The sequence below is a fragment of the Oncorhynchus keta genome, chromosome 3, assembly GCF_023373465.1.
Source record: "Oncorhynchus keta strain PuntledgeMale-10-30-2019 chromosome 3, Oket_V2, whole genome shotgun sequence".
Classification (NCBI taxonomy): Eukaryota; Metazoa; Chordata; class Actinopteri; order Salmoniformes; family Salmonidae; genus Oncorhynchus; species Oncorhynchus keta.
Genome location: NC_068423.1, coordinates 8,403,822 through 8,416,806, shown reverse-complemented (window position 1 = coordinate 8,416,806; position 12,985 = coordinate 8,403,822). Strand labels below are relative to the sequence as shown.

The following is a 12,985-nucleotide window of genomic DNA, read 5'->3' as shown; positions in this document are numbered from 1 at the left end:
GTCCAATGGAAACACCACGCTATTTTCAGATAAGCGATTGGATTAAAGCAACGTCAAAATGATAGTGCCAATCCATTATGGGGGATCGTGTGAACGCCTGTTGCTTTGCCAACATGCTAGGTAGTGTGTGGTGTGAAAGGAAGGCCAGGAAGCAGTACCAGAGAAACAAGTCTGACACCAACAGGCTCCTGAACAGTTCCTGTCCCCAAGCCATAAGACATAGCTAACAAAATGGCTACACGGATCTGCATCGACTCTTTAGTTTTGGCACTGACTTGGCACTCACTTCATTGGCTCACACACACGCACTGCTGCTACTCCATTTATCGGATGCATAATCACCTTAACCCTATACACGCCTACCCCTACCACTCCAGTATCCCCTGCACATTGCAAATATGTGACACAGGAAACGAGGCGTAAGTAGCGCATCACTACTTCACAGGTGAGGCAATCGTACGCCAACATCAGATTTATCAGAATGCTTTGCCTTCTGGAACACGTGAACTTTCACGTAGCACACGTCGGTCTAGACACGAGCTGCTCTGTATGTGTCAGTAATCCTTTCTAAAAGCAGTTGGTTGTATAAAGATATCACAAAGTACTGCGATGTCGCTACCGTTCTCCACTGTCTGGAGGACCGAGTTTTGAAATCAGTTGAACGCCCGGTGGGAGCATAGTATCACAGCTTAGGAGATGGATAAGATGCAGGCGTTTGATTACGTAGAGGGAGTCGAAAAGAGAACAAAGGCTGTTGTATAGAACTCGTCTCTGGATTTAATTTCCAAACGAAGGGCAACCATGGCATCCGTGACAGAGGGATAAGCGTTCATCCATGTATACTTATTTTAACTTAATATAATACATCAATAAAATCTATTTAGCCCCAAGTAAATAATGAAACCTGTTCAATTTGGTTTAAATAATGCAAAAACAAAGTGTTGGAGAAGGTAAAATAGCAATATGTGCTATGTAAGAAAGCTAACGTTTAAGTTCCTTGCTCAGAACATATGAAACCTGGTGGTTCCTTTTAACAGGAGTCTTCAATATTCCCAGGTAAGAGGTTTTAGGTTGTCGTTATTATAGGACTATTTCATTAACCTATTGGATGTTCTTATAGGCACTTTAGTATTGCCAATGGAACAGTATAGCTTCCGTCCCTCTCCTCGCTCCTCCCTGGGCTCGAAACAGCCACCATCGAAGCAGCGTTACCCATGCAGAGCAAGGGGAACAACTACTAGAAGGCTCAGAGCGAGTGACGTTTGAAACGCTATTAGTGCGCGCTAACTAGCTAGCCATTTCACTTCGGTTACACCAGCCTAATCTAGGGAGTCGATAGGCTTGAAGCCATAAACAGAGCAATGCCTGATGCACAACGAAGAGGTGCTGGCAAAACGCACAAAAGTGCTGTTTGAATTAATGTTTACGCGCCTGCTTCTGCCTACCACCGCTCAGTCAGATACTTGTATGCAACGCAGGACACGGTTGATATTATTAGATATTATCTAGCATGTGTAGTTAACTAGTGATTGTTTTTTTATAAGATAAGATTAATGCTAGCTAGCAACTTACCTTGGCTTACTGCATTCGCGTAACAGGCAGTCTCCTTGTGGAGTGCAACGAGAGAGAGGCAGCTCGTTATTGCGTTGGACTAGTTAACTAAGGTTGCAAGATTAGATCCCCCGAGCTGACATGGTGAAAATCTGTCATTCCGCCCCTGAACAAGGCAGTTAACCCACCGTTCCCAGGCAGTCATTGAAAATAAGAATGTGTTCTTAACTGATTTGCCTAGTTAAAAATATTAAATAAAAAAGGTGTAAAAAAATTAAATTCCGCAAAATCGTCACCCAAAAATACAGATTTCCGATTGTTATGAAAACTTGAAATTGGCCCCAATTAAAATCGGCCATTCCGATTAATCGGCCGACCTCTAGTGTGAACGATACAGAATGTTGTAGACAAAGAGCCCTCCAGTAGGTCAACCAAAATATTCAAGGGACATTTTCTCAAAAGTGGGTTTACAAGTTTATCAACTTCCAAAGTAGAATTACTTTACCATTGTTCTTCAACTGTGGTGTGCGATATGCCATTTTCTAGCACAGAGTTTCTACTTTATCAAATTTTTTAAAAACATTTCAGATTTGCTACATAAGACCGAATCGAGCCGGTTGGTCACATATGGCATTGGCACAGACCCTGTATATAATTGCTTTCTCGTGTACTTCTTATTTCTATTTGTGTGCTTTTGCTCCACTTTATAGTACCACAGATATTGATTACAGCATTGATGGGAAAGGGCTTGCAAGAAAGGCATTTCACTATATTTGTGCACGTGACAAAGCTCGAAACTTCTGGGGCTTCCCAAGTGGCGCAGTGGTCGAAGGCAAAACATCGCAGTGCTGGAGGCGTCACTACAGATCCAGGTTCCATCCCGGGCTGTGTCGCAGCCGGTTGCGACCTTGACACCCATGAGGGAGCACACATTTGGCACAGCACCGCCCAGGTTAGGGGAGTCTTTGGCTGCCTGGGATGTCCTTGTCCCGTCGCGCTCAAGCGACTCATTATGGCTGCCGGGTGCATGCTCGCTGACTTCGGTTGCCAGCTGTACAGTGCGTCTTCGACACATTGGTGCGGCTGGCTTCAGGGTTAAGCGAGCAGTGTGTCAAGAAGCAGTATGGCGGGGGAAGTGTTTCGGGGGACACACGGGTCTCGACCGTTGCCTATCCCGAGTCCGTAAGGGAGTTGCAGCGATGGGACAAGATTAAAAAGTACCAATTGGATATCACAAAATATAAATGAGTGGGCTGTCATTTGTCAAAGGCCATTGCCGTAGTGGACATTGGCTAGACTCAGACTGATGCTACAAAAGTTGATAGGGATGTTGACTGACGTGGTGGAATGAGTGTCTCTTCTGAGCTGATCACCATTTTTCCACCAAAGGGATTGATTTTGCTCTCCACAAATATCGATAATGGCCTAGGGAACATTGACAAACATTCCTATAGGTCACATTCCGTATCTATTAATTCTCCAAACTCACACCTCCCCCATGCCTTTCATTCCCTCACCTCACACTACTCCCTATAGTGCACTTCTTGACCAGGGCCCATAGGACCAGGAACATTGATCAGATATATTAAAAACGTCCAACGTGTCTCCACCCTAAGACAAAATGAGTAGATGAATGAAATTAGTTATAAAATTGCCCTAGGCCAGTGGCAAAAAAAAGTCACTGGCAAAATGTGTAAAATTACAACCAACTTGCTGTTCTATAGAAGAGAGCTGGCATATGCAGCAGTGAGTGTCCATGCCAGGGACTAACAGCAGTGAATTTCAGCTCTGATCACTTCACTGCAGCCCTTTGTGAGTGCCCCCCCCCCAAAAAAAACACCTTCTGTTTAGCTCAGCGCTGACTGCCAGCACACGGAGGGTTTCAACACTAGGAAATGTTGGCTCGGGCTCAATTCATCACTGATATCAGTTTGATCGCACTGAAAGCAGCAGGCATGAGACCTTAATCTATTGTGATAGCACTTTAATCTTCCATATCTTAGTCACGTTTATTCAATGAGAGATCTAAGGGACATTGTTTTAATGGATTACAGTAGCCAACTGCTTCAGAAAGAAAAAAAACATTGGCACCGGATGTGAGAGGATAATGGATCCAGAGAGAATATGATAAACAAAATTGCAGGACGTTTCCCATTTTTAATGCAAGCGCAGTCAGTAGAAAAATGTGTAACTTCGTTCTTCCACGCCATTATATCAAGAACTACTTCAAAACAGCAAAAGGCTCCCTCTTTTTTTCACTTCACCCCTCTATCCTCCAGCACAGATGGAAAACTAACAAGCAGGCAGAGTGGAACAGCAGGGAGGAGAGAGAGGGATGGGGGAGGGCGTGGTGTAAACTAGGTAAAAGGTGAGTGTTCCCACAGGCTAGAAAACAGTGACACAGTCAACATAGGGGACCGGAAACACACCGACTGCCAGTACAGTCATGTTTGAGCACGATTGCCCTGCCCCAACCACCCCTTCCCAGTTAGCCTGAAAGAAAAAAAATAAACAATTATGAACGTAGGTAAATCATTTTAGAAAGCCCAAACAAAATATATTTGTATGCTGGGCTTTAGCAGAGATTATTTTACAGTCAAGTGTGTGTCCAGGCCTCAATTGTTTGACTGCCACCATTGAGTCAATGAGTCTTGTGTTATAACTTCTAATAGGAACTGTATCCACTGAGGAACTCTGGAGCTGTGTGCCATCTAAAAACGCAGGGTTGCCTGTCAGCAGGAGCCGTTTCGGATTTATTCAGTGACTCGAGGAGCGATCATCGTTAACATGGTCGATTCAAAGCATTGAATATTTACATTCATGCACTTCGAAATTAATGTTGTAACTTTATCCCGGAAGTTTATGCACAGGGCACTCCCACATCATGTGAAGGAATGAGTCTACCTGATTTAGAGGGCACAGTGAACAGTTGGGAGTTGGGGAGCAATTTATTCCCTTATAACTGGACAATAATGGCTAGCTCGGAATTATATTTTCCAAAACAGCCAGAGAAATTACAGCCATTTAAAATTCTGAACTTGAACAAAGAATTTACTCTGACTTTCAGCAGCTTTCAGACAACATGCATTGTAACAGAATACAACCACTGACAGTGGAACACGATACACGGGAGATAAAGGCCAACTGCGGTTCAGTCACGACGACCTAACTTTTCTCAAGTTCACGGGCAAGAGCCCATATACTACATACCTGGTTTGAGGAGTTAGAGAGGTTACTTTGGTCAAATTAGTCCGACTCGGGATAACCGGTACCAAGAAAGTGGCTCACCTTTTAGCCAGGTACATTTCTATAAATAAAAATCTTTCAGAACTAACCCGCTCCTGGGCAGGCTTACTCAGGGATAATTCAATTTATTCTGAATGAAGTATCTGAGCTGCGAGTTAAGGACCAGTGAACTCAGATTCCCTCCCTTCTGCAAAGATAGCCTCATCCCCCCCCTTCATTTGAGGAAGACGACTGCCCCAAAAACCAACTAATTCCTTTGAAAAACAGCCTTCATGGCGTCGAGAAGAGTCAAACATTTATTCTAGTGTCAAAAATGTACTAAAGTCGTACAATTTACAATTTTGCCATTTAGCAGAAGCTCTAATCCAGAGCAATTAGGGAACATTTTTAAAACATGTATTTTTCCCATATATAGGACCCACGTGTGTTTCAATAAAAATCAACTATATGCGTTGAGCTTGGTTCACTGCTTTGAGCCTTGCCCTTTGGTGGGGGCAACTCCACCACATAAACCTTAAGATAACCAGGTGGTCGTCTGCTCGTTCGTTGCCTGGTTCTCCTGGCGCTGGTTGAGGATGAAGCCTTGGTCGATGCTTTAGGCTTAGCTCCTGGAGCTTTTATTCTTCCCAGGACTTTCCCCTGCATCTTTATCTTCATCTTTCCTCCCTTCCAGTGGAGACAAACTCTTCCTTCTCCAATTCCCTTTCACCGTATTTGCTTTCAGTCATCATCTGGGTCAAAGGACCATTGAATGATTCTTGGAATCTGTGTGTGTAGCCAGACAGGTAGGATGACTGACGATCGTGAAGGAGGTCACAGTCAGGTGACAAAGGAGCCAGACATAAATACATGTTTATTTCCTGGATAGTTGTGTACCGCATAACAAAGGAAACAGAATAACATGAAATTCACCAAATCACAAAAGTCCAATCATTCATTATTAATGTAATTAAGTAATTCAGCTCAATATGAAGGATGATTGAGTCATTTAGGATCATAAAGATTAAAATCATGATAACGCAAATAAAATCGATCAGTTATCAATTATTCAATCTATAATCTCAGTTTGATCTCATGACTATCAATTTAACAAATGAATTACGTTTCATACTTCCAGGTTTATCTTCATATGTACATATACTTTCGTTACATTTTAACCATATATTAATGGCATAATTGTCCCATGATGATCTGTAGGGTCCATTGATATAACAGGTTTAAAGTGTGCGCTCCAAGCCACGCTCCATGTTAATAAACTACAAAACAATAACTGATTGCCCGCTCTCGAGCGCAACAGATAGTTCAGATGAAAAGTTCAGATGAAAAATAATAGATTTGGTGGATTTACGTTGATTTGTGGTTGCACACAATGTCAGGATTAGACGGAGCTGGGGGAGAGAAAGCAGCGAGGTCGGCTGGTGGCAATTACCTCCTTTTAATGAGTTAAGATCTGTTGGACATTTACCAACCAACATAATTAAGCGCTCCCACCCAGCTGCGCAAGTGGCCATGAATTAAAAAAGGGTGAGTCCACCAACTCCATGGTCCGTTTCCATTGCGAGACTAAAAAAAAAAAATATATATATATATATATTGGTCGACCAAATCGGGGTCAGCCCTAAGAGCGAAAAACAATTCATCTTAAAATGGCTACAGTGTTTTCAGAAAGTTCACACCCCATGACTTGTTGCTAATTTTGTTGTTACAGCCTGTATTTAAAAATGGATGAAATGTATATATATATTTTTTTGGGGGATCACTGGGCAACACTCAATACCTCAATGTCAAAGTGAAATTGTTTTAAAATTCATTTTAAAAATGAAAAGCTGAAATGCCCTGAGTCAATAAGTATTCATCCCCTTAGTTATGGCAAGCCTAAATAAGTTCAGGAGTGAACATTTGCTTAACAAGTCACATAATAAGTTGCATGGACAGACTGTGTGCAATAGTGTTGAACATGATTTTTGAATGACTACCTCATCTCTGTACCCCACACCTAATTATCTGCAAGGTCCCTATCGAGCAGTGATTTTCAAAGAGGTAGGGTTTCAGGCTTTTTCAGAAGATGGGCGGGGACTCCGCTGTCCTGACTTTAGGGGGACGCTTGTTCCACCATTCGGGGGTCAGGACAGAGAAGACCTTTGACGGAGCTGAGCGGGAGCTGCCCTCCTGTAGGGGTGGGAGGGACAAGAGGTGGCAGAACAGCGTGCTCGGGTTGGGATGTAGGGTTTGAGCATAGCCTGAAGGTAAGTAGGGCCAGTTCCCGTTGCTCCTCGGTAGGCAAGCTCCAGGGTCTTGGAGATGATGTGAGCTTCAACTGGAAGCCAGTGGAGTGTGCGGCGGAGCGGAGTGACGTGGGAGAACATAGGAATTTTACAAGATGCAACTCAATATTAGGAAGGTGTAACGAATGCTTAGTATACTCAATGTATATTCCCAAATATTTTAATTTCTGCACACCTTGTGTGCACTGAACTGACACGCATGATTGTTGATGACACGCAGATGTTCAGGTGAATGGAATTAAAATAGTCTATAATGCTCACCACAGCAGCGGTTAACTCAGGTGTGTAGCCTACTGTAGCTGCTGGCAAAGTCATTTAAAGCCTATCCTTTATCACGCAGGATGTAACTTTCCAAAGCTACTATTTCTGCCAGTTTCGACCTCTGTAAATAAAGTGACGGGATCCGATTACATTGCTACCACGTTTATTTCCCTACTCCTTCAATTGCGCGCGGCATCCTTTTATAAAATGCAGTTTTTACGACCAGCATTTCACGCGGAGCTCTTAAAAAAGGGACAGTGTCATCTATGAAGGGAAATTAAGGCTTTGTAATAGAAACAAATTAATTGAGTGAATAATATACGATTTATAATAACAATCAAGGTGTGTCCAATGGGGTAAATGCAGATGGGCAAACCCCATGCGTGAGCCCATGTACATTTTATAGCCACTATGATTCATCAGTTGGGCTACAGCTGATCGCTAATAGAACATCTGATCATATAGACCATGCATAGGCTATATGCATGGTCCAAAGTTAAAATACCTCTAACATCCTTTAAACCAATGTTACTGGGCCCCATTTCTGGAGGTAATTTGAATACATTTGGGGTAAGAATGTCCTCCCGAGTGACGCAGAGGTCTAAGGCACTTCATCGCAGTGTCGAAGCGTCACTACAGCCTGCGGTTTGATCCCACGCTATGTATTTACCGGCTTTGACCGGGAGTCCCATAGGGGCGGCGCACAATTGTCCTAGCATCGTCTGGGTTAGGGGGGCTTTAACCGGCCCATCCTGCTCTAGAGACTCCTTGTGGTGGGCCGGGCGCCTGCAGTCTGACTTCGGTCGTCAGTTGAGCAGTTTTTCCTCCGACATAATACAAATTAATAAAAGATTGAGTGGGGGGAACAAACTGTGTCAAAGGTTCTAACAGATGAGTGTCTTGGTGGTGGCAAGGTCACCCCCAAATCAAACCACACCCCCCAAGCCAACTCACACCTTGTGTCTGTCATGGCCGCCAGCATTTCTTGAGGCGCAAGCCAAAATAACAAGGTCATATCAGCAGGTGCAGTTAATTAACCTTCAAATATTTGTTAATCAAACGTTATAATGGGAAGAATAGTCATGTGCGGTTCTCTTCTACACTGTTCAACCAATTCAGTAAATGTGGACGAGTGCAGTCAAAAACGTGATTTTTCTGTGTTTTATATTTCCACACTATGAGGTTGGAATAAAATTGTGAAAATTATGAAAATTCCCTTTTATTGTAAGAGCTGTCTGAAAAGTTTTGGTGGGATGGAGTTTAGGCCTGCCTTGCGACGTCACCAAGCAGTAAATTAGTTAAAAGACCAATAATTGTCATTTATTAGGAGCCCTATTAGCCAACAACTTGTCTTACTGGGGTATGACACAAAGAAAAATACATTCCAGAGAAGAGTTTACAGTTGACATACATTTTAAAACATTAACATGTGCTGGTGCATCGATCAGTTACACTAACATGTCAGTACATACACACAAGTAGGTAAGAAAGTGTTCCAAACCTCTTTGCCAATAAAAGCTAGTTTTCCCAGCCTGGTCTCAGACTAGCTGTAACATAGTAAAAGTAAATCAGAGACCCACAAACTGTATGATATGTTACGTTTGGTTGCATAAGACAGAAGGGCAAGAAGACACAAACGAAAGTTGGGTGGACGGGTGTTCGAATTTCATCAAGGACAACTTTAGCAGCTACTTACTAGCCTACTTTTTAAGCTACTTTGCGACGACAGCATGTTAGCCAACCCTTCCCCTTTAACCCACATGATCAAAAGTATGTGGACACTTGCTTGTCAAAAAAAACCATCTCATTCCAAAATCAAGTGCATTAATATGGAGCTGGTCCCGCCTTTGCTGCTATAACAGCCTCCACTACTCTAGGAAGGCTTTCCACTAAATGTTGGAACATTGCTGTGGGGACTTGCTTCCATTCAGCCACAAGAGCATTCGTGAGGTTGGGCTATTAGGCCTGGCTCGCAGTCAGTGTTCCAATTCATCCCGAAGGTATTCGATGGAGTTGATTTAAGTCAGGGCTCTGTGCAGGCCAGTCAAGTTCTCCCACACCGATCTCAACATTTCTGTATGTACCTCATTTTGTGCACGGGGGCGTTGTCATGCAGAAACAGGAAAATGCTTTCCCCAAACATTTGCCATAAAATTGGGAGCAAAGAATCATCTAGAATATAAATTGTTTCCTGTAGCGTTAATATTTCCCTTCACTGGAACTAAGGGGCCCAAACCATGAAAACAGCCCCAGAACAATATTTCTTCTGCACCAAATGTTACAGTTTGCACTATGTATCTAAGCAGGTAGGGTTCTCGTGGCACCCGCCAAACCCAGAATCATCCGCCGGATTGCCAGATGGTGAAGCGTGATTCATCACACCAGAGAACGCATTTCCACTGCTCCAGAGTCCAACGGCGACGAACTTGACCACTCCAGCCGACGCTTGGCATTGCGCATGGTGATCTTAGGAGTATGTGCGGCTGCTCGGACACGGAAACCCATTTCATTACGCTCCCGACAGAACAGTTCTTGTGCCGACACTGCTTACAGTGTGTATAGCCTTGCGATTTATTTTTTATATACACACTAGGCACTTCAGCACCTGGCAGTCACGTTCTGTGAACTCGTGTGGCCTACCACATCGTGGCAGAGCTGTTGTTGCTCCTAGACGTTACCACTTCACAACAACAGCACTTACGTTTGACAAACTGACTGGTTGGAAAGGTGGCATCCTATGACGGTGCCCCTGAGCTCTTCAGTATGGGGTATGGCTGAAATAGCAGATTCCACTAAATTGAAGGGGTGTCCACATACTTGTGCGTTTTATATAGTGTATCTCCTAACCCTTAGCCTAGCTAATGTTAGCCACAACAAATTGGAATTCTTAACATATCATACATTTAACTAATTCTTAACATATTGAAATTCATAACACTGTACAAATTGCAATTTGTAACATGTCATACGAACTGCAATTACTAAAATATCATACGAACTTGGATGGGCATCCACAAATGAATACATAACATATGGTAATTGAGTATCCTGGATTTACATTTACTATGTTTGACTACCCCTGAGTCCAGGTTGGTTTTCCCCTCCCCACTGAGACCACTCCCAGGAAGTCCTAGCAAAATTCTTGCTTTGAGAAATGGCTCTTTCCTATGAAACAATTTGTTTATTCTTACTATTTTAATTGAAAACATATCACAGTACGGTGCTTAATTGTTCCCCAGAAATGTATTGATATCGAGAGAAAGAAAAAACGGCTGCATTGAAGTCCAAAAGTGGCGGCAGGCAGACGAGCAATAGCCTCTGTCGTAGTATGTATGAAGCCTGCTGAGCCGGAATGTGAAGCTAACTGAAGCTGGCTAGATTTAGAAAACCCTGAACGTAGTATACCCCATCCGCAACATTAGTTATTTGGCTAAATGCCAGATCTAACGTTACGGTAACTAAAGCATTCAAGGAACTCAACTTACATTGCAGAGTGACCTACAGTTATGCTAATCATTATTAGGATGGATAAAGTAGCAATCCAACCAGGTTTACCGTAATCAAGCCGAACCACTAGTTTGCTAGCAAACAGGGCTAGCAAGCTAGCTCATTTATGGATGCTACTTTTACATACTAGCACGCGCTTGTTCGTCGTGAGCGAAAAACGGAAACACTGACACGCATAATTTACATGTATTTTTCCAGAATGACTTGGCTAGAGTAGCTAAATAGCTAACGCCGAGAAATTAGCCATTAACCTACAAATGAATAAACTGCAGCAGTCAGTAAAGGCATAGCCTTTTAAGACACATTGAACTCCTTGTATATCCAAAGTAAACCAAACTTAGCTGACTTTGTTAATTGTCATAGACTCCAAAAATAGCAGTTTAGCCAGAGAGGATAATATCTGGTTTAACTGGCTAACGTTAGCAATTGCTTTCCAATTCATGTTAGAGTTGGCTGACAGAGCAAGCCCCTGCCCATTATACGCGTGGATCTCCGAACTGTGTATGACAAAAAAAATATTTAAAGATGTAAAGGCATTTCGTTAGCATACCTGTAATCTATGAGGAAGACGAAAATTCGCAGGCACCTGTAGTGACGTCGATACCTTCTTTGATGAGATCTAACAGCGGTTGGCATCCAAAAAATGTTGCAAACGTCGAGACCTTCTCCAATACCCTCCTCTTCTCTGCTCGCATCCAAGTAGTTATCTACCTCCCTTCTCAACTCGTATTCTTCCAGCAACACAAATGATGGCGTCACTTCGTATGGTAAATGACGATACCTTCAAAATAAAAGCCCGCATTTCAAACCATTGCAATATGGATAAGAAATTCAAATTATATTGAATTTCAATCACAGGAGGTTGGTGGCATCTTAATTAGGGAGGACGGGCTCGTGGTAATGGCTGGAGTGAAATTAGTGGAATGGTATCAAATACTTAAACACATGCTTTCCATGTGTTTGATGCCATTCCATTCACTCCATTCCAGCCATTATTATAAGCCGTCTTCCCCTCAGCAGCCTCCACTGATTTTAATCAATGGCCACTTTTGTTGTGCCAACAAGAAAATACAATTAGTAATTAATGAAAACAAATACAAAATATTTGTTAAGTCCAATTCTGAAAAAAAAAAATACAATGTTGACACAGGCATGTTGAGAAGATTGGGCTGTAGAGAGAACATTTTTCTACCTATCTCAGCTCAAGTTGAATGGAATATACTCCGTACGGTTCCTACTCACCAAATACAGTCAGTTTTGGAGGGGCACTGTGTCGTAGATACCCATCAGCGATTCGTTCTCCACACCCCCTCTATAGCCCCAAATGCAATACACTGTAATTGACTGTACACGGGATATACACTGAGTATACAAAACATTAAGCTGTTCCTAAGATTTGGTGTACTCACTGTATATGTTGGCTTGTAAAAAATATAACTTTTATACCCATCTCTGCTAAAGTGAAGTAGAAAATTCTCAGGAAAACCTGACTGTTTTCTAAAATGTTGGCACCGATGAGAAGATACAAATATGTTTTGTTTTGGAGGTGGACTGTGTCACATGTCCTGCTGCTGGCATTTCACTCCGCACCCTCCATAGCCCCAAATGCAATACACTGGTATAGACTGTTCATGGGATATGTATTGGCTTGTAGAGGCAACTTTTTGGGGGTGGGAAATACTCAGTAGCGTCTCTACTAGCCAAATATGGTTCGTTTTGGAGGGGCACTTTGTTGTTCACAATGAGCAGCACTTCATTCTCCACCCCCTCTATAGCTCCCAATGCAATACACTGTAATATACTGTACATGGGATACATATTGGCTTGTAGAGAGAACTTGTATAGTTGTTTCAGCTGAAGGGGTGGGAAATACTCAGTAAGGTCTCTACTAACCAAATTAGTTTTGGAGGGGTACTGTGTCCTTCATATCCAGCAACACAGGTTTAAATGATCTGGTACTATCCATGGTCCTGAAATCAATACACACTCAACAACAACAACAACAAAATACATTTAAAAAGTATCAAAATGAAATCTCATTTATTTACAAGTTCAATTTAATCAATATTAACCAGGCTATTGGGACACATTATAATCACACTTTCTGAACAGCAATGAAAAAAAATATTTGTAGA

The 12,985-nt window shown here is 42.5% G+C and overlaps 1 protein-coding gene across 2 annotated transcripts in view; it reads right to left on the bottom strand.

The window, feature by feature from the left end:
- The window catches only part of LOC118364961 (carnitine O-palmitoyltransferase 1, liver isoform-like), a 44,906-nt gene extending 33,300 nt beyond the window's left edge, over positions 1-11,606 (bottom strand). Inside the window, exon 1 of one of the 2 annotated variants that reach the window (XM_052488090.1) lies at positions 11,401-11,606. The gene's annotated coding sequence lies outside the window, so the exon portion shown is untranslated. The remainder of the gene's footprint in view (positions 1-11,400) is intronic. The other variant, XM_052488088.1, reaches the window with a different exon arrangement.
- Between the last annotated feature and the right edge of the window lie 1,379 nt (positions 11,607-12,985).